This window comes from Lissotriton helveticus, chromosome 10 (assembly GCF_964261635.1).
Source record: "Lissotriton helveticus chromosome 10, aLisHel1.1, whole genome shotgun sequence".
Taxonomy (NCBI): domain Eukaryota; kingdom Metazoa; phylum Chordata; class Amphibia; order Caudata; family Salamandridae; genus Lissotriton; species Lissotriton helveticus.
In genome coordinates, this window is record NC_136071.1 from 751,557,590 (window position 1) to 751,579,581 (window position 21,992).

A 21,992-nucleotide genomic window follows, 5' to 3' on the forward strand; every position below is an offset into this window, starting at 1 on the left:
ACATGAGGACACAATCATTTTTGTTACGCACAGGGAGATTATGTGATTTGCCCAGAATCACAGGATGTTGAGCGTTGTTGCCGAGACTCGAACGCGGATCCCCAGCTTCGATGTCGACCGCTCTAGCCGTAAGGCTACATCCTCTCCCCTAAACATTCAAAAGAAAATTTCCTAAAGATTAGAATTTAAGGCATACATGTATATTATTTACATGCACTGCCTCAATAGGAGGAACACATGAGAACAGTGCTGCATAAACCAAGAAAGAAGTTGACGTTAACTATAATCAGGGCTGGTTTTAGGGCAGTGCAACAGGTGTGGCTGCACTGGGTGCTGACCTGTGGAGGGGGTGTTGTGACCACAAGGGGAACGCTGTGTTTAGCAATATCTTATGATTGGAGAGATGAGAGGCAGTTTTACAGGTGGTAATGAGTGATTCCGAGGAGGCGGTCCTGAGGTATAGGGGCGCCAAAAGTGATTGCCGCACCATGCGCCACCAGCAATAAAGCCGGCCCTGACTATAATGTACCAAATCAGCAGAAGAAACGTAGGACCTGATTTACAAACTACAGTCTGCCTTCCCGATTTGAATGTGGCAGATAGCAGTATGACGATGGCGGACACTATATATCTAAACCTGGGACAGATCTGCTAAAATGGACCGGCAGGGCTGTTATCCCTGAAATGCACCTGTCTGCCAACACAGGTGTATGAAAAATCCATATACAGAAATGCTACGGGCAAAAGACTTTAATAATGTAACCATCTGAATTATTGAAGAAAAAAAAACAGCCAACACGTGTTTTACGACAATTATCGCTTCATCAGTGCCTAATGCACAGTTTTCAATTTTCACTATAAACCAAAAATACAAAAGAATTATCTATATATATCTATATATTACCTACTGGCGGTCGCCAGTAGGTATATATAGTTAGGATTTTTTCTCTATGGGATTTTTGAAAATTCTATGTCTAATAACTTTGGCGTTTGTGGACAGAATTGGCTGAAATTTTCAGGAAAATGGAACATTTTGTTTCTGAGCAGCCCCTGAAAATTTGGGGGGGTTTCGTCAAGGGGGGGCCGAGAAAAAAGGGGGGTCCCAAAACGTGTTTTTAACATTGAGTTTCCCATAGGGCGGTTGGCCTCACTTTTAGCCCGAACGGCTGAATGGATTTGCACGAAACTTGGCAAAATTGTAGGGACTGGTAGCCCGATGTGCCTTTGCTAGGTCTCAATATATGTGCTTCAGTGGATTTTGAGAAATTAACGTTCAAAAAAAGATATATATCTGTAACAGCGGACCGGGCAGCGCTCCGGTTCGCGGACTTTTCGCGGTACGGAGCTTTGTGAAGCGAAGCTGATTGGTTCTCCGGCGTCTGTGAACATTCCAAACAGTCCGAAGCGGCCGCCATCTTGTCTCTCGGTAGGATCGAGAGACAAGAGGAGGCCAAAGCGAAGGGGCAAATGACCATAAGGGGGCATAGTAGATCCTCGCTGACCCCCTAGGTTTGATGTGGAGGTTTTAAAAGGGCCCCGCGGGGCAAAAAAAAAAATAATAATAATAATCGAACGGCTGAATGGATTTGCACGAAACTTGGCAAAATATTAGGGACTGGTAGCCCGATGTGCCTTTGCTAGGTCTCAATATATGTGCTCCAGTGGATTTTGAGAAATTAACGTTCAAAAAAAGATATATATCTGTAACAGCGCTCCGCTTCGCGTACTTTTCGCGTTACGGAGCTTTGCGAAGCTGATTGGTTCTCCGGCGTCTGTAAACATTCCAAACAGTCCGTAGCGGCCGCCATCTTGTCTCTCGGTAGGATCGAGAGACAAGAGGAGGCCAAAGCGAAGGGGCAAATGACCATAAGGGGGCATAGTAGATCCTTCCTGACCTCTTAGGTTTGATGTACCATTTTGCCAAGTTTGGTGTAATTCCGTTCAGCCATTCAGGCTGTAGACGTATGTAAATGTCCTATGGAAAATTGCATGGGGAAAACACATTTGAAAGTGTTGAAATTTAGAACCAATTAAAATGTTACTTTGGTTTTGTATTTGTGTGTGATGAAAGTTAATTGGTTATGTATATATCTCAAATGAGAGGAAACCACAGCCATTTTGTGATACTACTGTCTGAGGTACATTTGTGAGGAATTTTTGGTGGTGAATTTCTGGTGTTTGATTTACACAGTACTAACACTTCTCCTACTTTTAAAAAGGTGAGTTGTTAATTTGTAATGGGAACTATGTTGTACACTTGAAGATAATTTGAAAAATGTTTTCTGTTATTTATTTGCAGTCCTTCTGTTATACTAAATACTTGATACAGTTAGTTTTATATTATGTATTACTAAAAACGATAAATGAAAGTGATTATTTTTTTCTGCAATTTACAGCAAGCAATTTCAAAATAAAATGGCTCACAATGAAGAGACCGTGGCAATTTCTTTTGAATTGTCCACTACATTGATTGAAATTGACAGCACCAATAATGAAATATTGTCACAAGGAGGAGATGACTTGAATGATTCCACTACATTGATTGAAATTGACAGCACCAATAATGAAATATTGTCACAAGGAGGAGATGACTTGAATGATTGTTTTGATCAATCTGTTGATGGCGAATTTATCGAATGTTTGGAGACCATAGAGTTACAAGAATCATCATTGCAGACTTTTAATGAGGAAATTCCTGATGAGGACATGTTACTAGTTCTTTCAAATTATGAAAATTCAGAAGATGTTGCCTGGGGGTGGGTCGTCAGTAGCAGTCTGTTGTGCGAATAGTTCCAAGGCAGCAGAACGCGCTGAAATCTAGATGGCACGAAGGTGATGTCTAGTAAGTTGCCGCCCAGCAAATAACGGCGTGGGGCGCCGCGGGGGTGAGTGAGTCCAGTAGGCACCACAGCTATTCTTACCGGCATTGCAGAATTACTGCTGGGGACAATGCCTGTGCTGTAGCAGGGTCACAGCAGAAACAAAAAGGATTCTGTTGAAGATGTTGTTGGTTTTCAATTTGAAAACAGTTCTGGTGTCAACTGCTATGCTAATGTAGTGGTTAATGTTTTGTTTTCTCTAGAAAATGTAAAAGAGGGGGAGGCAGTCCAAAGTTCTGGTAAAAGGGCAAAGGAAAGGATCGGTGGTTTGAACTATCAGTCAAAAAGGGGGGGGGGTGCAACAATTTTTCCTACCGGGTCACAGTGTGCTTTCACCGGAACTGAGGTTTGCAGGATTCTAGTAATTCAAAGTGAGGCTGGCGCCAGCATGGGAGCGCCGACGTCCCGCGGATACAGTTTCGTCACTCCACGGGCGATCATGGCAGTCATTCCCCATCGGGGGTGTCTGCGGGGGTCGGAGACTCCCGCGGCTCCTCTAGAATCTTCAAGGTCGTGGAGGACTACGGTGGTGGAGTCAACCAGTGACCGGGCCATTTCTTTATGCTGGGCCCGCTCTTGCCAGGTCGATCGCCATTTTGAGAGTTCGGTAGCTACTGGCGATCGCGGGGTCAAATGAGCGGACGGGCTCCACCCTGCCGGGCGAGACGTTGCAGCATCGCCACAGTGGAAGAACCCTTTTCCGGGCGCCTGGAGCGCTGAGGGTGCAGGTGGGAAGCCTCCACTGGGGAGGCGGGAGAGGCCTGTTCGCACCGTCTCTCCCTCCCAGTGCACCCCACGGCGTCTCGCTTGAGATTTGTTATGGCCGGACCAGGCGATGTGGACGAGGGGGGGGGGTCGGAGGCATGTGCAAGACATCCCCCCCAGTGTTGTCAAAGCCATTATTGAAGAAAGAAGAAATGTCCCGTCCGTCTTCGGGCCGGGCTTCCGGTGGATGTCGGCCGGACGCCCCTTGCTCTGGCCCCATGAACGGGTTCCTTGGTTTATCGGCTGCAGCCGGATCCCATCGGCCCCGGCCGTTGGTGGCCGGACCGGTAGAGAATGTGGCGGGACTACCTGAAACTGTCAAGGGCCACCGCGGCCGGACTGGGAGAGAGAGGGGAGGGTCGAGGACACGGACATTCCCCCCCCTGCAACTCTCCAGCGTTGTCAATCCCCCTGGCCGGGTCCCGCTGGCCTCGGCCTCGGCCTCTCCTCCGGCTACACCCTACGTGATGATCTCCGAGGCGTGGCAGCAGGACCCGCCTTATATGTGTTGCTTCCGGCTGGGCGTAGCCGAAAACCTGTTGCCCTTTGGAAGTTTCTAGAATGGGGCTGATGTCTGCTGACTTCTATCTTTCCCAGTTTGCCGTTATTTGGCCGTGGCAGGCGGTGGGACAGACACGTTTTGGGGCAGTGAGGGGCGATGTTTTCAGGTTTCTTATTACGGGCTTACTTCTAACGTTTCTTGTTTCTAGGACAATAATAGGTTTTATCATTAAGTATTGTTATCGTTTCTTTGTTTGTTATTTAATAAAAAGTTCATCAGTGGCCTACTGATTTTCGTTTTCCTATTCTTTTCTTTCCAGGTTGTTTCATGCTAAAGTTTCTGTTAACAGGATACAGTGATCACTTCGTTATTATTGCATATGTCCTTTTCACTAGGGGTGCTCTCTTGTTGGGCCAGATGACCTATCTCTAGTAAATGGTCCGGGTGAAACAGGTGCATCAATCAGTGGGGAGTAGATAGGCATGACAGATTACAACGGGGGAGAAAGGTCCGCATTACCTACACTTTCACTACTTGTAAAGATTTTCCTACGTTTATTTGCAAACAGGGAATACCTCCAAAAAGAACTAATTCCCAAACAGTCAATGTTCGGACAATCAATCAATCAATGAGGAATGAAATAGGTACGACGTGTTAAAGGCTTGCGTTACCTACCCTTCACTATCTGCAAAGGGAGAGAGAATATTCCTATTCTTCCTCGTTTGCAGGCAGAGAAGATCCTTAAGAGAACCAACTTCGAACAATTCAATGCTCGATTCAAACAATCAACAAGGGGTACTGTGAACACAAATGAACGCCGCTTATGTACATACACATTGCTATTTTCAACAGGTTGTTCCTAATGTTTCTATTTTAGCGAGGTCAAAAAGAGATCCCATTAGTGGCCTACTGATTTTGCTCGATTCCTTTTGTTTTTTTACACGATTTTTCGCTATCTGCAAAGACTAAACAGAGTATTGCGACTCTGTGCTTGTTTGTAAATAGAGAATGAACCAAAGAGAACAATCAATCAAATGGAGAGAGAAGCAGGCACGACGGATTACAACGGGGGCAAAGGCCTGCGTTAACTACCCTTCACTATCTGCAAAGAGAGAGTACTCCTAATAGAAATGAGGGGTGGGGGGCAGCATTCAAAGCAGATCAGTGTGCATAAACACGAAAATGTTTTTACTTACCACGTACTTGACATTCGACAGCTTATGATATTTGCTATTAAAAAACCATTGAAATTCACTGAAAAAACCATAGGTTATAGACCATATATAGTTAGGAATTAGCATTTACAAAACCTTGAAAATTATAAATATATAACCTTGAAAATAATATATATATATATCTCTCTCTCTCTCTCTCTCTCTATATATATATATATATATATATATATATATATATATATATATATATATATATTACCTACTGGCGGTCGCCAGTAGGTATATATAGTTAGGATTTTTTCTCTATGGGTTTTTTGAAAATTCTATGTCTAATAACTTTGGCGTTTGTGGACGGAATCGGCTGAAATTTTCAGGAAAATGGCACATTTTGTTTCTGAGCAGCCCTTGAAAATTTGGGGGGGGTTCGTCCAGTGGGGGCCGAGAAAAAAGGGGGGTCCCAAAACGTGTTTTTAACATTGAGTTTTCCATAGGGCGGTTGGCCTCACTTTTAGCCCGAACGGCTGAATGGATTTGCACGAAACTTGGCAAAATTGTAGGGACTGGTAGCCCGATGTGCCTTTTGTAGGTCTCAATATATGTGCTCCAGTGGATTTTGAGAAATTAACGTTTAAAAAAAGATATATATCTGTAACAGCGGACCGGTTAGCGCTCTGGTTCGCGGACTTTTCGCGCAACGGAGCTTTGTGAAGCGAAGCTGATTGGTTCTCCGGCGTCTGTCAACATTCCAAACAGTCCGTAGCGGCCGCCATCTTGTCTCTCGGTAGGATCGAGAGACAAGAGGAGGTCAAAACAAAGGGGGAAATAACTATAAGGGGGCATAGTAGATCCTCGCTGACCCCCTAGGTTTGATGTGGAGGTTTTAAAAGGGCCCCGCGGGGCAAAAAAAAATAATAATAATAATAATCGAACGGCTGAATGGATTTGCACGAAACTTGGCAAAATTGTAGGGACTGGTAGCCCGATGTGCCTTTGCTAGGTCTCAATATATGTGCTTCAGTGGATTTTGAGAAATTAACGTTCAAAAAAAGATATATATCTGTAACAGCGCACCGCTTCGCGTACTTTTCGCGTTACGGAGCTTTGCGAAGCGAAGCTGATTGGCTCTCCGGTGTCTGTAAACATTCCAAACAGTACGTAGCGGCCGCCATCTTGTCTCTCGGTAGGATCGAGAGACAAGAGGAGGCCAAAGCGAAGGGGCAAATGACCATAAGGGGGCATAGTAGATCCTCGCTGACCCCCTAGGTTTGATGTGGAGGTTTTAAAAGGGCCCCGCGGGGCAAAAAAAAAATAATAATAATAATCGAACGGCTGATGACCATAAGGGGGCATAGTAGATCCTCGCTGACCCCCTAGGTTTGATGTGGAGGTTTTAAAAGGGCCCCGCGGGGCAAAAAAAAATAATAATAATAATAATCGAACGGCTGAATGGATTTGCACGAAACTTGGTAAAATATTAGGGACTGGTAGCCCGATGTGCCTTTGCTATGTCTCAATATATGTGCTTCAGTGCATTTTGAGAAATTAACGTTCAAAAACAAGATATATATCTGTAACAGCGCTCCGCTTCGCGGAGATAAAATTATATGTGTATTACCTAGCTGTTGCTAACACCAGTTAGCGACGGCTAGTAGGAGATAGCGACCATCTTGGGTCCCACTTTGCATGTGAGTGATATTTATCACTAATGACATGCAAAGTGGGCATGCCAAGATGTTAGCGACTGGAAACAGTCGCTAACATCGCTATCTCCTATTATCAACTTTTGGAAATATTCGAGATAAGCGCGAATATCTCCAAAAAGTAACAGCTGCCCTGAGCAGTTCTTAGCCATGTTATCCAATGGGAGGTGGATAACATGGCTAAGAGCATTAGCTCGGTAATGCATGAATATCGCGGAGTTTTCAGCGACATTAATGCATTGCGCTCGTTTTTTATCGTATTTGCGATAAACCTTGATAATAGCAAGGTTTATCTGCGATAATTTCTGACGGTAAAAAAATCTTTGCAATGCATCGTTAGGGATAAATATCGCTTAACTTTGGTAATATGCCCCAACGTCTGTTAACGTTCGATTCGAAGGAAATCAGGAATTGTTGAAAAACATTGTGTGCGCCATCTTGTCTTTTTTCAAATGCCACACTTTTGTCGTGCACGGCAGCCATTTTAGATGCCTTGACCAGATCCACTCTGTGAACGCTGTCGATCCTTAGCATGGCTCCCCACCCTCGCAAGCATCTCCCCCAGGCAGTGGTCACCCCCGCTCTCTGTTTTATGCATGGGTAATAAACCTCCCCCCATCTGCGCTGTTCTTCCCTGAGAATCACACCCTGTGCCCGCCCGACACCTCCCTTTCGCCCTATTCACTACCGCACCCTCTGACACTCCTTTTCCTCTGTGTCCGATTGTCCAGGCCGGTCCTAGGCTATCAGCTAGCCCTGCAGATGTAGTTTATGGCCACAGCTGTAAAGAATCACCCGTCTTCAAAGGAGTTATAGTAGATCAAGGCCCACACTCGATGAGATCCGTCACAGCAGAAGCGTTGCTATTATCTGAAAACCATTCTGTATTGTGATTGGGGAGGGGACCGAGCGTGAAGCGGAAGATTCCAGGGATGACTCTTTGTACATCAAAGTTTTTACAATTATGTGTCACATTAAAAATATATAGCACTCCGACAAAGTAGTAAGATTATAAAACTTTAATAATTTATAAATATATACAAGAAAACAAAAATAGTAATAACATATAAACATTTTTAGAGAAAAACAACGAAGTAGCGGTCGGCTGTGCGAATAGTCCCAACGCAGCACAACGTCCAGATTTCCGGCGTGGGGCGTCGCGGGGGGTGGGTGATCAGTAGCAAACTGTTGTGCGAATAGTTCCAAGGCAGCAGAACGCGCCGAAATCTAGATGACACAAAAGTGATGTCTAGTAAGTTGCCACCCAGCAAATAACGGCGTGGGGCGTCGCGGGGGGTGGGTCATCAGTAGCAAACTGTTGTGCGAATAGTTCCAAGGCAGCAGAACGATGGCACCAAGGTGATGTCCAGTAAGTTGCCGCACTGGTTTTGGTATCCTACAATGCTGCTCCGAATAACGGCGTGGAGCGCCCCGGGGGAGGCGGCGTGAACGGGCCTCTCCAGGTGGAGTCTCGTCTGTTGTAGTGGGGCGCCCCTTTACCGTTTCAGTTGCCATTCCGTCCGCTTTTGGTCCACTGTGTCAAAATCCGCCATTCAGCTGAGTTGCGCCCACTCTTGCGGTGCAGCGATAGGCGGCTGTCACAGGACTCTCAAAATGGCGGCAGGCTGTTTCCTTTTTGGGCCTGGTCCACTGAAATGGCCCTGGGACACCTTGGAAATCGGACGCTTGTCTGCTAGGTCTTGGACCCCATTCTCGAAAGCGTCCCCTCCGCCTTGAGAATTCATCAAAAGTTTTGGGGGCCCCGACTCCTGCAGGCTTCTGGTGGGGAGCGGCTGCCATGATTGCTCGCGGAATGACCACGACGGAGCTACGAGATGGTGGTGCTCTCATGGTGACGCCAGCTTCAGTCTGAAACATCCAGAAACAAGGTGGGGCTTTCATCGTTTGGGGGGAAAAAAAAGTTTTCATCCAATGAAAAGTGTTGTTTTTAGGTCATATGATCAAGCCTTCCATCATTAGGAAACCAAAAGTAAAATGAACCAATGAAAAGTTTTATAAACAAGTCACATGACCTGTTATGCGGCATAGGGTATAAAATGCGGAGAAAATACGTTGGCACGTGAGGCGGCGTCAGTAGCGGACCGATGTGCGAATAGGCCGAAGGCAATACAACGCGCCAAGATCCGGATGGCATCGAGGTGGTGTCATAGTTGAGAGTTCTGAGCAGCGGTTGTAACACTGTCTGAAGCTTATTTGCAGCTGCTGCAGCTTCACTACGCGCCAAGATCCGGATGGCACCGAGGTGGTGTGTAGGAAGTTGCCGCACTGGTGTGGCCATCCTACAATGCTGAAAGTCGGCGTGGGGCGCCCCGTTGGCCTGTGAGTTTGCGTCAGTAGCGGACCGATGTGCGAATAGGCCGAAGGCAGCACAACGCGCCAAGATCCGGATGGCACCGAGGTGGTGTCTAGTAAGTTGTCGCACTTCTGTGGCCATCCTACAATGTTGAAAGTCGGCGTGGGGCGCCCCGTTGGCCTGTGAGATGGTGTCAGTAGCGGACTGATGTGTGAATGGGGCCAAAGGCAGCGCAACAATATTTTCTACTATATTTCCGGTGTAGAAGAGACCACAAGGCGCTGAGATGCCAAGATCCGGATGGCACCGAGGTGGTGTCTTGCAAGTTGTGGTACTGGTGTGGCCATCCTACAATGCTGAAAGTCGGCGTGGGGCGCCCCGTTGGCCTGTGAGATGGCGTCAGTAGCGGACCGATGTGCGAATAGGCCGAAGGCAGCACAACAATATTTTCTGACTGACACCACAAGGCGCTGAGATGCCAAGATCCGGATGGCACCGAGGTGATGTCTAAGTTGCGGACTGATGTGCGAATGGGGCCAAAGGCAGCGTAACAATATTTTTTGTATGGAAGATACCACTAGGCGTTGAGATGCCAAGATTCGGATGGCACTGAGGTGATGTCTAGCAAGTTGGTGTGGTCATCCTACAATGCTGAAACTCGGCGTGGGTCACCCCATTAGCCTGTGAGATGGCGTCAGTAGCGGACCGATGTGCGAATAGGCCGAAGGCAGCACAACGCGCCAAGATCCGGATGTCACCGTGGTGGTTTCATAGTTGAGAGGCACTTCATCTGCAGTGGGGCGCCGAGATCCGGATGGCACCGAGGTGATGTCTAGCAAGTTGCTGTACTGGTGTGGTCATCCTACAATGCTGAAACTCGGCGTGGGTCGCCCCATTAGCCTGTGAGATGGCGTCAGTAGCGGACCGATGTGCGAATAGGCCGAAGGCAGCACAACGCGCCAAGATCCGGATGTCACCGTGGTGGTTTCATAGTTGAGAGGCACTTCATCTGCAGTGGGGCGCCGAGATCCGGATGGCACCGAGGTGATGTCTAGCAAGTTGCTGTACTGGTGTGGTCATCCTACAATGCTGAAACTCGGCGTGGGTCGCCCCATTAGCCTGTGAGATGGCGTCAGTAGCGGACCGATGTGCGAATAGGCCGAAGGCAGCACAACGCGCCAAGATCCGGATGTCACCGTGGTGGTTTCATAGTTGAGAGGCACTTCATCTGCAGTGGGGCGCCGAGATCCGGATGGCACCGAGGTGATGTCTAGCAAGTTGCTGTACTGGTGTGGTTATTCTACAATGCTGAAACTCGGCGTGGGTCGCCCCATTAGCCTGTGAGATGGCGTCAGTAGCGGACCGATGTGCGAATAGGCCGAAGGCAGCACAACGCGCCAAGATCCGGATGTCACCGTGGTGGTTTCATAGTTGAGAGGCACTTCATCTGCAGTGGGGCGCCGAGATCCGGATGGCACCGAGGTGATGTCTAGCAAGTTGCTGTACTGGTGTGGTCATCCTACAATGCTGAAACTCGGCGTGGGTCGCCCCATTAGCCTGTGAGATGGCGTCAGTAGCGGACCGATGTGCGAATAGGCCGAAGGCAGCACAACGCGCCAAGATCCGGATGTCACCGTGGTGGTTTCATAGTTGAGAGGCACTTCATCTGCAGTGGGGCGCCGAGATCCGGATGGCACCGAGGTGATGTCTAGCAAGTTGCTGTACTTGTGTGGTCATCCTACAATGCTGAAACTCGGCGTGGGTCGCCCCATTAGCCTGTGAGACAGCAGTTCTTTGGATTTGGGCCTGGCTCGTCTGCTGTAGTGGGGCGCCCCTTTACCGTTTCAGTTGCCATTCAGCTGAGTTTCGGCTGCTCTTGATGCTACAGCGACAGGCGGCTGCAACAGGACTCTCAAAATGGCGGCCTGTTCTTTGGATTTGGGCCTGGTCCACTAAAATGGCCCTGGGACACCTTAGAACTCGGACGCTCGATTTTTTTTTCCTTTCCTGTACATGCAAAAAAAGGTAAATGCCCGGTACGTTACACGCTTCATCTGCCACGATGAACTCTCTAGAGGAACCGAAAAAAAATATAGTTGTGGTAACTATACCATGCATCGTCATATGGAGAGGTGGCAACAATTAATTATAGTGCTGCATAAAAGAGAGATTTGGAGGAGAACCCCTGACCTGCTAGTACATTCATCAAAGAAGTGGCACTGAGAGCTTCAGAGGCAAGGGAAACGGTCCCAAATATTTAGAAGAAATTTGGAAAGATTAAAATGACATGTTTAGATTGTGGCAAATTTATTTCATGTGGACATCTGAGTGTTACTCTAATAAATACAGCATATGAACATCATCATAGTCGATGGTTGGTAGAGACATTTTGACTATATCCTGGACCTGCCCGTCCTCGCCCAAAATGGCGCCAGAATAAATGGGACTCGTAACTCCTTGTTGTGTACTGGTTGCAGAACCTTGAAATCACGAGATACGTATGCAGTTTTGAAGCACATGGCGGGCGGGGACGAGAATTGATTGAATATTTCGACATCCCTATTGATATTAAGTTCTGATGTGTTATTGATTACTGTACTGTTGAAAGTTCGAATTAACGTCACCCATGGTACTTGCCCGCAAATGTATATCTAGATAATTTTATTGTAACTGGCCCTGTCGTATTTTAATTATAAAATGTACGTCCACCGATTCCGTAACTGTTAGACACCTTAGTTCTTGCAACCTAATGGCCCGCCCGTTACGTTCCTCTACAGTGTAAATGTCTATTTATCATATACGATTACAGTTTGCTCCGTGGCCGGCCCACGTGGTTATAGGCTCGTATTTGTATAATGAAATTTTCACAATAAAGGTTTTTAAAAGAAAACATGGTAGTAGTATATACATTGGTAAAGTTTTTAATAATAGTCACTGTTTTAGAATCATTAAAAGGCAAGTGAAATAAAGCAGACCAATTACATGAAGGGTAAAAGGTATAATACGAAGGAACGCAGTAAAGATAAATGGTCAAGGGCTGTTGTGTTTTCTATTCCTGCAACATAAAGTGATCGATAAGAATCTCATATTCAGGCGTATCGGCGACTAAGACAGCAGGTCGACCCTCTTTTGCTCAACGGCTCCGTCATGGGACGAAGAAACGCTCTTTTTCTCGAAAAAAGAATATATTTTACTTGCAGGACAGTTGTAAAATTTCCGGGAAAGTACATTAGCCTGGAACATTATAACATATATTTAAGAAAAAATAATGTTCGGAAGTAATGAAAAGCGTAATTTTTAGGTCATATGATCAAGCCTTTCATCATTACAATAAGAAAAGTAAAATGAACCAATGAAAAGTTTTATTAACAAGTCACATGACTTGTTATGCTTACGTTACGCGCTGCGCGCCCCGGATGACTTCCGGATGCGCTAACGCGGCGCGTCATATGACGCATTACGCGACAACGCAGGTACAGAATATAGTCAAAATGTCTCCACCAACCAGCGGTCGGAACACAACCCCTTTCAGCAGGCTAAATAGTTCTGTTAAATGACAACAGAAGGGACAGGCAACAAGAACCATCAGTCAAAGAGGGGAGGGCTAGTTCTTCTCTACCGGGTTACATTGGGGCGCTACCGGAACTGATCGAATTGGTAGTCTACAGTGTTTCTGGATGTTTCAGACTGAAGCTGGGGTTAGCATGAGAGCAGCACCATTTTGTAGCTCCGTCGTGGTCATTCCGCAACCAATCATGGCAGCCGTTCTTTATCGTTATTTTGGGCGGGGTGGGTGGCGGAGCAGAGCTGTTTTGCAGCCATCATTGTGTGGAGTTCAGTTCATCTCACTAGTTTTGTATTTGTCATGAGGGGTTGTTCCTAATGTTTCTATTTTAGCGAGGTCAAAAAGAGATCCCATTAGTGGCCTACTGATTTTGCTCGATTCCTTTTCTTTTTTTTTTACACGATTTTTCGTTATCTGCAAAGACTAAACAGAGTATTGCGACTCTGTGTTTGTTTGTAAATAGAGAATGAACCAAAGAGAACTAATTCTAAAACAGTAAATACTTGGATAACAATGAATCAAATGGAGAGAGAAGCAGGCACGACGGATTACAATGGGGGCAAAGACCTGCGTTAACTACCTTTCACTATCTGCAAAGAGAGAGTACTCCTAATAGAAATGAGGGGGGGGGGGCACCATTCAAAGCAGATCAGTGTGCATAAACACGAAAATGTTTTCACTTACCACGTACTTGACATTCGACAGCTTATGATATTTGCTATTAAAAAACCATTGAAATTCACTGAAAAAACCATAGGTTATAGACCATATATAGTTAGGAATTAGCATTTACAAAACCTTGAAAATTCACTGAAAAAACCATAGGTTATAGACCATATATAGTTAGGAATTAGCATTTAAAAAACCTTATTTTACTCACACAAAACCATTGAAATTCCATATATAGTTAGTTGCACTAACTATATATCGCGCACCTGCAGTCACTGGATGTTGTCATCAGTGATGTCATCAGTGATGTCATTTGAGATGTCATCAGTGATGTCATCAGTGATGTCACTGACCATGTCATGAATGATGTAATATGTGACATCATCAGCAGTGGATTGCAGGTGCGCGATATATAGTTAGTGCAACTAACTATATATGGAATTTCAATGGTTTTGTGTGAGTAAAATAAGGTTTTTTAAATGCTAATTCCTAACTATATATGGTCTATAACCTATGGTTTTTTCAGTGAATTTTCAAGGTTTTGTAAATGCTAATTCCTAACTATATATGGTCTATAACCTATGGTTTTTTCAGTGAATATATATATATATATATATAACATTATTATATATAACATTATTAAATATATATATACTTAGAAATGCCATTACAATCAGTCAAACTATAACAAATTAATTGCCAACTTACATACTCATATCTAATCAATAGTGCTCTTCATAATAGGTAACAAAAAGGCAGGAGAGAACTTCTAATTGACACATGATCATCTTTGTGAAAAAAGACAATCAATTTATCACATATAAGAAAAGCATCCACAACTGGAATATACTACTACAATCATTACTCATCTCGTAAATCTCATTTTGATGAATGTGCTGTACACTTAAAAATTAGGACTTTGCCAAACCAAAATGAAAACTCCTGGACTGCCTCAAAAATATGTCAAAACAAAATTCCATCAGTTGATAAGGTGTATTTCACCAAGAAAATCTGGTAATACCTATACGAGTATTAGACTACAAACATAAAGCGATAAAGGTATAAAGGTATAGTTACCAACGTATTAAAGTGGATTTCCATCACATCAGCATGTAAACAAATTCCATTAGAAGAGTCGCATCAAGAAAATATAGTGTATCGTACAAAAACAATGGAAATATCCTCTATAGATCTCAATGCTACTCTAGTATGAAAGATATATAACCCTTTCTTTCCCAGATAGGATATACAATCCCCTTCCGTAGTTTACAGTCCCATTAGGTGAGGACCTGCATTTATTTTTCCCATTTTAAGCACTGAATATAAGCTTTCAGCAATACATTTCTCTTCATAAATACCCCCAAAAAATAAGTCACATAAACATGTCTAATGAAATTTCTCTGAATCTTGTATTATGTAAGATTGACTTCTTGCGACCTATTAACGCCCATACTTTCTGCTTGTGTCAATGTTCTGAAGGAAACATCCAATCAGGGGAGAGGGGTTGGCCTAACGGCTAAGGCGCTCGACCTCGGACCTGGGGATCTGGGTTCGAGTCTCGGTAACGACGCCAAAAACCCCCTGTGATTCTGGGCAAATCACTTAATCTCCCCGTGCCAAAAATGAACGTAACTGGTGCTATGTAAAGCGCTCTGATAACTGATTCGGTTCGGTTCTAGTTCGCGCTATATAAAACTCTGCAAAAAAAAAATCTAATGAAAATATGAATAATCTACCCCTTTAACTAAGAAACGGATACAATTGGGGTCTATTTACAAGGTGGTTTTAGTTGCTCCTTTACCACACAACATGGTGCAGGAGCAGGCCATAAGTGGCTCAATAAATGTGGAGTAAGTCAACGCAGCGTAAATCGCTGCATTACCTTACTCTGCCATGGGAAGGAATTCCATGGGCGTTAATCGTTGTTCCCAAACAACTCCCATGACACATTCACAGATTTACCAGATCGGGTAAACATTTGAGTGCACCACAAAGATAAGCCTTTCCAGAAGAGGCATAACATAGTTAAATATATTTATTCCTCCTTGTTACTTCCTCAAAGAAAGAGGAAAATGCCTACAGGATTGTTTTTGTGCAGGAAGGTGTCTTTTCCTAAACAAACAAGTGAGCGGTGGGTGCACAGCCTATAGTGTTTGTTTGTTTGGTTTGGTGTATGGTTTGGGTGCTCCTTTAAAGTGACGTGTCCGTCCCTGCACGTCGATGTGAAATTCAACATATGTAGTGCTACCAGCAATTTGGGAGCCTCCTTATATAGGGCACACCTTTGGTTCCAATGATTGGACTCCACTCGATTTTATATGAATTCATTTATTTCTTCATAATGAATTTCATAGAAGGTTTTGTTATCCGTTTTTATATCATATTTCCCACTTGGTTGTAACAAATTCAAATTGCTTCTCATTTTATATGTAGCTCCAACACATTTCGGGCATATTTGCCCTTCTTCCGGGAGCTCTGTAAACACAAGGATATAGCATAGGTATATAGCATGGGTACATAGTGTCAAAACATCATACAATGCATACATTTGTTCTAAACTATTGTGGTGTACATCGTGTCTATGTGTGAGCAAACACCCGTTATGTGAAGAACCTTAACCCGGTGGGTTCAGTATTCGGGAAAAACGCTTACGTATTTGTAGGTCGTCTCATGCATAAAAATGCGCAATCTGAAAAAGATAACACGTGTGAAGGACTGCATCAGTTTGCAGTGCGATTATAGCGGAACACGTTTAAAATGCAGCGTCTTGCCGACTTACTTGAAAATTCCGTAATGCTCTCTTAAGTGTGGGTTCCGTGACTCGCCATTACCGCGGCTGGATTGGGTTGTGTTGCGGGACGGGCCCCTTAATAAACGTAGATAACGGACTAAAATCAAGTGTGCCGTGTGAAGCTAAACAACGGACTGTGTTCTGTTATTAGCACTAGAGGTAAATGACGGACTAAAATCAGGTATGTGATCTGAAGCTAAACGACAAACTGTATTGAGTGACTAGCGTTACTGTGGCTGAATAACGTAGAACAATGTCAATGTCGATTGTAAGAAATGTTAATGTGTGATGTTTAGGTGAATTACCCACAAGCATTCATTTACAGATGCATCATAATCCAAACAGGGTTAAACAATTACAGATAGCAAGCATATTCCATCCTGTCATTCAGGCTAAATGGCTTCATCGAATTAAGTCTGTAAATCCAATTATTTTCCCTTTGTAGCATGAATTTGGTATTGTCTCTTCCTTCCTTCTTGGTTATAGTCTCCAAGATTATGAACTTCAGTTGAGAAATATGATGTTGTTGATCATTGAAATGTACGGCAATTGATGATTTAACATTTTTTGTTCTTATGTTAGATTTGTGCTCATTGATCCGAGTTTTGATCTTCCTTTCGGTTTTGCCGACATATACCTGGCCACATGGGCATTTGATCATGTAAATAACGTTCATGGTGTCACATGTTGCGTTAACTTTTAAACAAAAACAATCCTGCTTACATATGGTACATGCCTGTCCTTTCCATGTCACTCAGTGCAGCACAGCAAGGTGACTTGCTGCGCTACACTGCATCATGTTTAAAAGTAGGCTCCTTGATTTCATCTAGGTTGCCATGCTTCTTATAAGAGAGACATCTAGATGGAATTGTACATGACAGTCTAGGTCACATGGCAATTATGCTAACAAATCTTCAATCTTTTATGAGATGTAACCATTTTACTTCTCCCAGCACTAGAGGAAAGGGAGATAGGTTTGTCTGATTTCAGTCCTAAAAGACGTATGAGTTTGAAAGTTTATAAAACTCACATTTAGTACTCAGTGGTACAAATACTACTACAGGCAGTTTCCGACTGTGCAATATTTGTAGAGTCCTGAGGAATGACAGCAAGACAGGGGACTCGAAGTCAGATACATTAATTTATTTAGGTTTTAATCAAAGATAAATCATAATCTGTTTTAGGAAGCCCCCACTATGTGGAGATACGTCTATTTTAATATTTCTGATGGTCTGTAGTCATTGCACCAATAAATTAATTCATTTTCAGTTTTTTTTGTTTGCTTTTCTCTGTGATCACAATGATGGATACATACATAAACTATTTATAAAATGAATTCTCTGAGACTAGGATATTAAAAAAATGTCAGAACATGAATAAGCTACTGTCTTGTATAGAAAGAAAACATCCCAAACCAGTTTTTCAGCTATTCAAAGCGTACAAACATCTTTATAACCACATTAGTGCTAAATTCGTTGATAATATATTACACAGCACAAATCGCTCCTTGCACTTACATTGAGCCATTCTAGCAATGTAAACATAATTATTATAAGTATGTTATCCTGTATTGAGTCTCACTATTTCGAGGATGATATCACCGGGTAAATTTCAAAGCAATGATGTCACTTAGTACATCCCAAATGCCACCCAATTGGTCTTAAATATTAACCATGTAATAAATATCTGTAAGCATATCAAAACAAATAACTAACTTTTTTAAGTTCAAAAAGAGTTTATTGAACAAACACAGGGTGTCAATACATATCATAAAACAATTCAATTAAAAAAAGAAATATTAATATTCAAGTAAAGCAGTACATCAATAATAATAAAGGACAACTAAAGAGAATCGGGCTTGAAAGTAGACAAAGGGGATACACTAGTATGAACAAAGTCAAATACAATTAAAGGGGAGATAAAATAGGATAATGTACAAACCAAGAATATCAAGGGCGATTAAGGGGTTTGAGACCTCTTGCTCAGCAGGTTGCAATTGAAATGAACGCTGGGCACACACATCAAGGTATGACGTAATTGGAAGCCATAGGACCAAACGTTTCATCGCCATATGAAGAGGAAAAACAAAAGCAGTATCTAGCCTGTGGTTATGACATACATTATACCACCATGCTTTAAAGGAGATGTTCGAAAAAAAATTCCAATTGGTTGTAATCTGCTGAAATGCCACAGCCAGCAACAAATCTATAATTTGAGTATTAAATGAGACAGCTTCCCAGCAAGATGAAAGACTACCCAGGAAAATGTGAATAAATGAAAAAGGAATCTGAGTATGGAAAATTACATTAATCTGGGACCAAACTTGTATCCAGAAGTCATGAACAAACTTACATGAGAACAGCATATGGTATAGGGTGGCATGCGGGGCAGAGCAAGTCCAGCAAGTGTCCGGGGTTGTTGAAAACTTCTTGTGAAGCACGGACGGAGTAAATAGAAGTCTATTGTAAATAAAAAATAGGTCGCTGCTCTAGATGATTTGTGAATCTTAACCCATATCTTATTCCATAGGGACGTTGGCCAGGAAGTAGCAAAATCGCATTCCCATTGCTCTTCAACCTTAGTTTTAGGCCTGATGCTGCTGGTATTATGAAAGTACTTATAAATGGCAGAAGCTTTGGACGTAACTCATAAGAAGGAATGGAGTTGTGAAGCAGAAGTAGGAGGTGTGGGAGGGGCACAGGATTGTAAGAGTTGATCACAGACCAGCATTACCGCCTCTTTAAGTAAAAGATATTGGCGTTCAAAGGAGATAGGTAAATCAAAAGTTTGACAAAGTGTTGGGAAAGGAATAAATGTAGAGTCTGATAACAATTGGGCCACCCAAAGTAACCCTTTTTGCCTCCAGGACTTCCAATAAAAGAGTTTATTGTTAATTAATAAGTGTGTATTATGCCAGATGGTGGAGCCGAGAAAATCGGCAACTGTGGTAAAAGGGGTAGGAGTAGAGGATAAGAGCAGTTTAGTGGTAAATTTGTGTAATGGAGTAGACACTGAGGATGGTTTGTGTGAAAAAGAGAGGTATTCAGCAAAGGAATAAGGGGAGAGTGAAAAACGCTCAACCAGTACCCATAAAGGACAAGGGTCAACAGGATCTTTCAACCAAAAAGAAGCTTGCCGAAGAAGAAATGCCTTCTGGTAAGTCGGGAAATTTGGAAGGTTAACTCCACCCTCTGACTTTGGATGGGTTAATCTGGCACGAGACATCCGAGATTTTTTACCGTTCCAAAGAAAGGAAGAAAGAATTGAATCAATTTTCTTGAAAAATTTTGAGGGAATGGGGACTGGGATATTAGAAATTGTGTAGAAAATTATGGGGGACAACATCATCTTAATGGTGTCGCGACGACCCCACCATGACAAATAAAGAGGATGCCATCTGGATGCTAGGTCTGATATTTTCTGAGTGCATTTAGTTAGGCAAAGCGAAACTGTGTCTGAGATTGAGGGAATGATATGTAAACCTAAGTATTTAATGTGAGAAGAACTCCAAGTGAAGTTGGAAGCACTAAAGTCAGGTTTAAAGGTATATTTTGTCAATGGCAAGATCTCACACTTGTCATGATTAAGTTTATATCCGGATATTAGGGAGTATTCATGTACCTCAGCAAGAAAGGCTGGTATAGAGACAACAGGGTTGGAAATAAACAGCAAAATATCATCAGCATAAGCGGCTAACTTAATATGAGAATGCTGGGTTTGGAAACCATGAATGTTGGGGTTCTGGCGGAGTCTGGAAAGCAAGGGTTCTAAAGCTAGGTTAAAAAGAAATGGGGATAAGGGACAACCTTGACGAACACCTCTTCCTAAATGAAAATACGAGGAAACTAAACCATTGGCTCAAACCGCCGCACGTGGATTGGAATAAAGAAGGGAAATGAGAGAAATAAATTTGGGGCCAAAACCAAACCATTGAAGGGTGTAAAAAAGATAAGTCCATTCAACCCTATCAAAGGCTTTCTCAGCATCCAATGCAATTACTACCAGAGGATGCTGGAGGCGTGAGGACTTGGATAGGACGTTAAATAAAAGCCTAGTGTTATCGGTAATAAAGCGACCCTTGACGAAACCAGACTGTTCCGCACCCAACAAGTCAGGCAATAGAAGGTCCAGTCTTGCTGCGAGTGATTTAGCAAATATTTTGTAATCGATGTTGACTAGAGAGATGGGTCTATAATTTTTACAATATTTAGCGTCTCTTCCTTCTTTGGAGATAATGCAGATGTGAGCATCAGAAAAGGAGCCAGAGGAACTACCTAACGTGACAAATGAGCCTAACAGAGGATGTAGTCTGTGTAATAATAGATTTGAGAAATGAAGGTAAGACTCAACAGTAAAACCGATCGGGCCAGGGGCCTTATCTTTCTTGAGATGTTGGAACGCAGTAAGTAATTCCTGCTGTGAAACTTGATTCCAGAGGTGTAAGGTCAAGGGGAAATTGAGGAGGTTTATGTATGTAAGAAAAGAAATCTGACAAAGATTGTGAAGAAGGTTGAGTTTCAGAAGAGTAAAGGGTGTTATAAAAAAGGGCAAATTTACTCAAGATATCCTCATCTTTATGTTTAAGGACAGAGTTATTGTCATAAACCGATTCAATGTTCAGCTTGTTATGCTTAACCTTCAAATAATTCGCTAAGATCTTCCCAGCTTTGTTTCTACCACCATAAAATTTTGCACTTGACTTGAGTAAATACAGGGAAGCATCTTCCGTAGATTGTTTGTTAAATTGCATTTTAGCATCAACAATGGCTGTCAAGCTATCTTGAGAATGCGAGGTATAATATGCGTTCTCCAGTCTCTTAATGTTCTGAAGAAGGTCCCCAGTGGATTTACTGTCAATTTCTGCTTTTTAGCGACATAACCAATTATGAAGTCTCTCTCTAAGGCCTTAAAAGCGTCCCAAATGGTATGCTTGGGTAAGGAGGGAGTGTCATTGATCGCAAAGTACTCGTCCAAAAAATCAATAAATGTTGTATTAAATTTGGGATCTAAAAGAAGAGCGTTATTAAAACGCCATCTTCTGTGCCCAGCACTCTTAGGTAAAATATCAACATTAATGAAAACATGGGCATGGACTGACAGTAAGATAGGTCCAATCTCAGCTCCAACAAGAGTTTGGGCAATGTTATGGGAAACAAAAATATAGTCGATTCTTGATTGGGAATGATGGGAAGGTGAGTAAAAGGTGAACTCTTTCGCTGTTGGATTACAGAGGTGCCAGGCATCAATGAGCTTGTGCTGGGTAACTGCCTGGACAAAAGATGTATGTGATTTGTTTGGAATAAAGGAAGCTCTGGAATTTCTATCAAGGAAGGGGTCAAGAGGTTAATTGCAATCCCCCGCTAATATGAAATTGTCATCCACAAATCTTGTGATGTACGTGGATATCTTGGGCCAGAAAGTGGGGCCGTATACATTAAAAAAAGAGACTGGAACACCTATCAAGGACAGCTTGACATAAACCCATCTAACCTCGGTGTCTGACTCATGAGCTATTAAAGAATAAGAAAGAGATTTGCGGCACAAAATTGCAACCCCATTGCACTTGCCATCTCCAGGAGAAGAATAGACTGCACCTACCCAACCCCTTTGAAGTTTAGCGGATTCCACATCA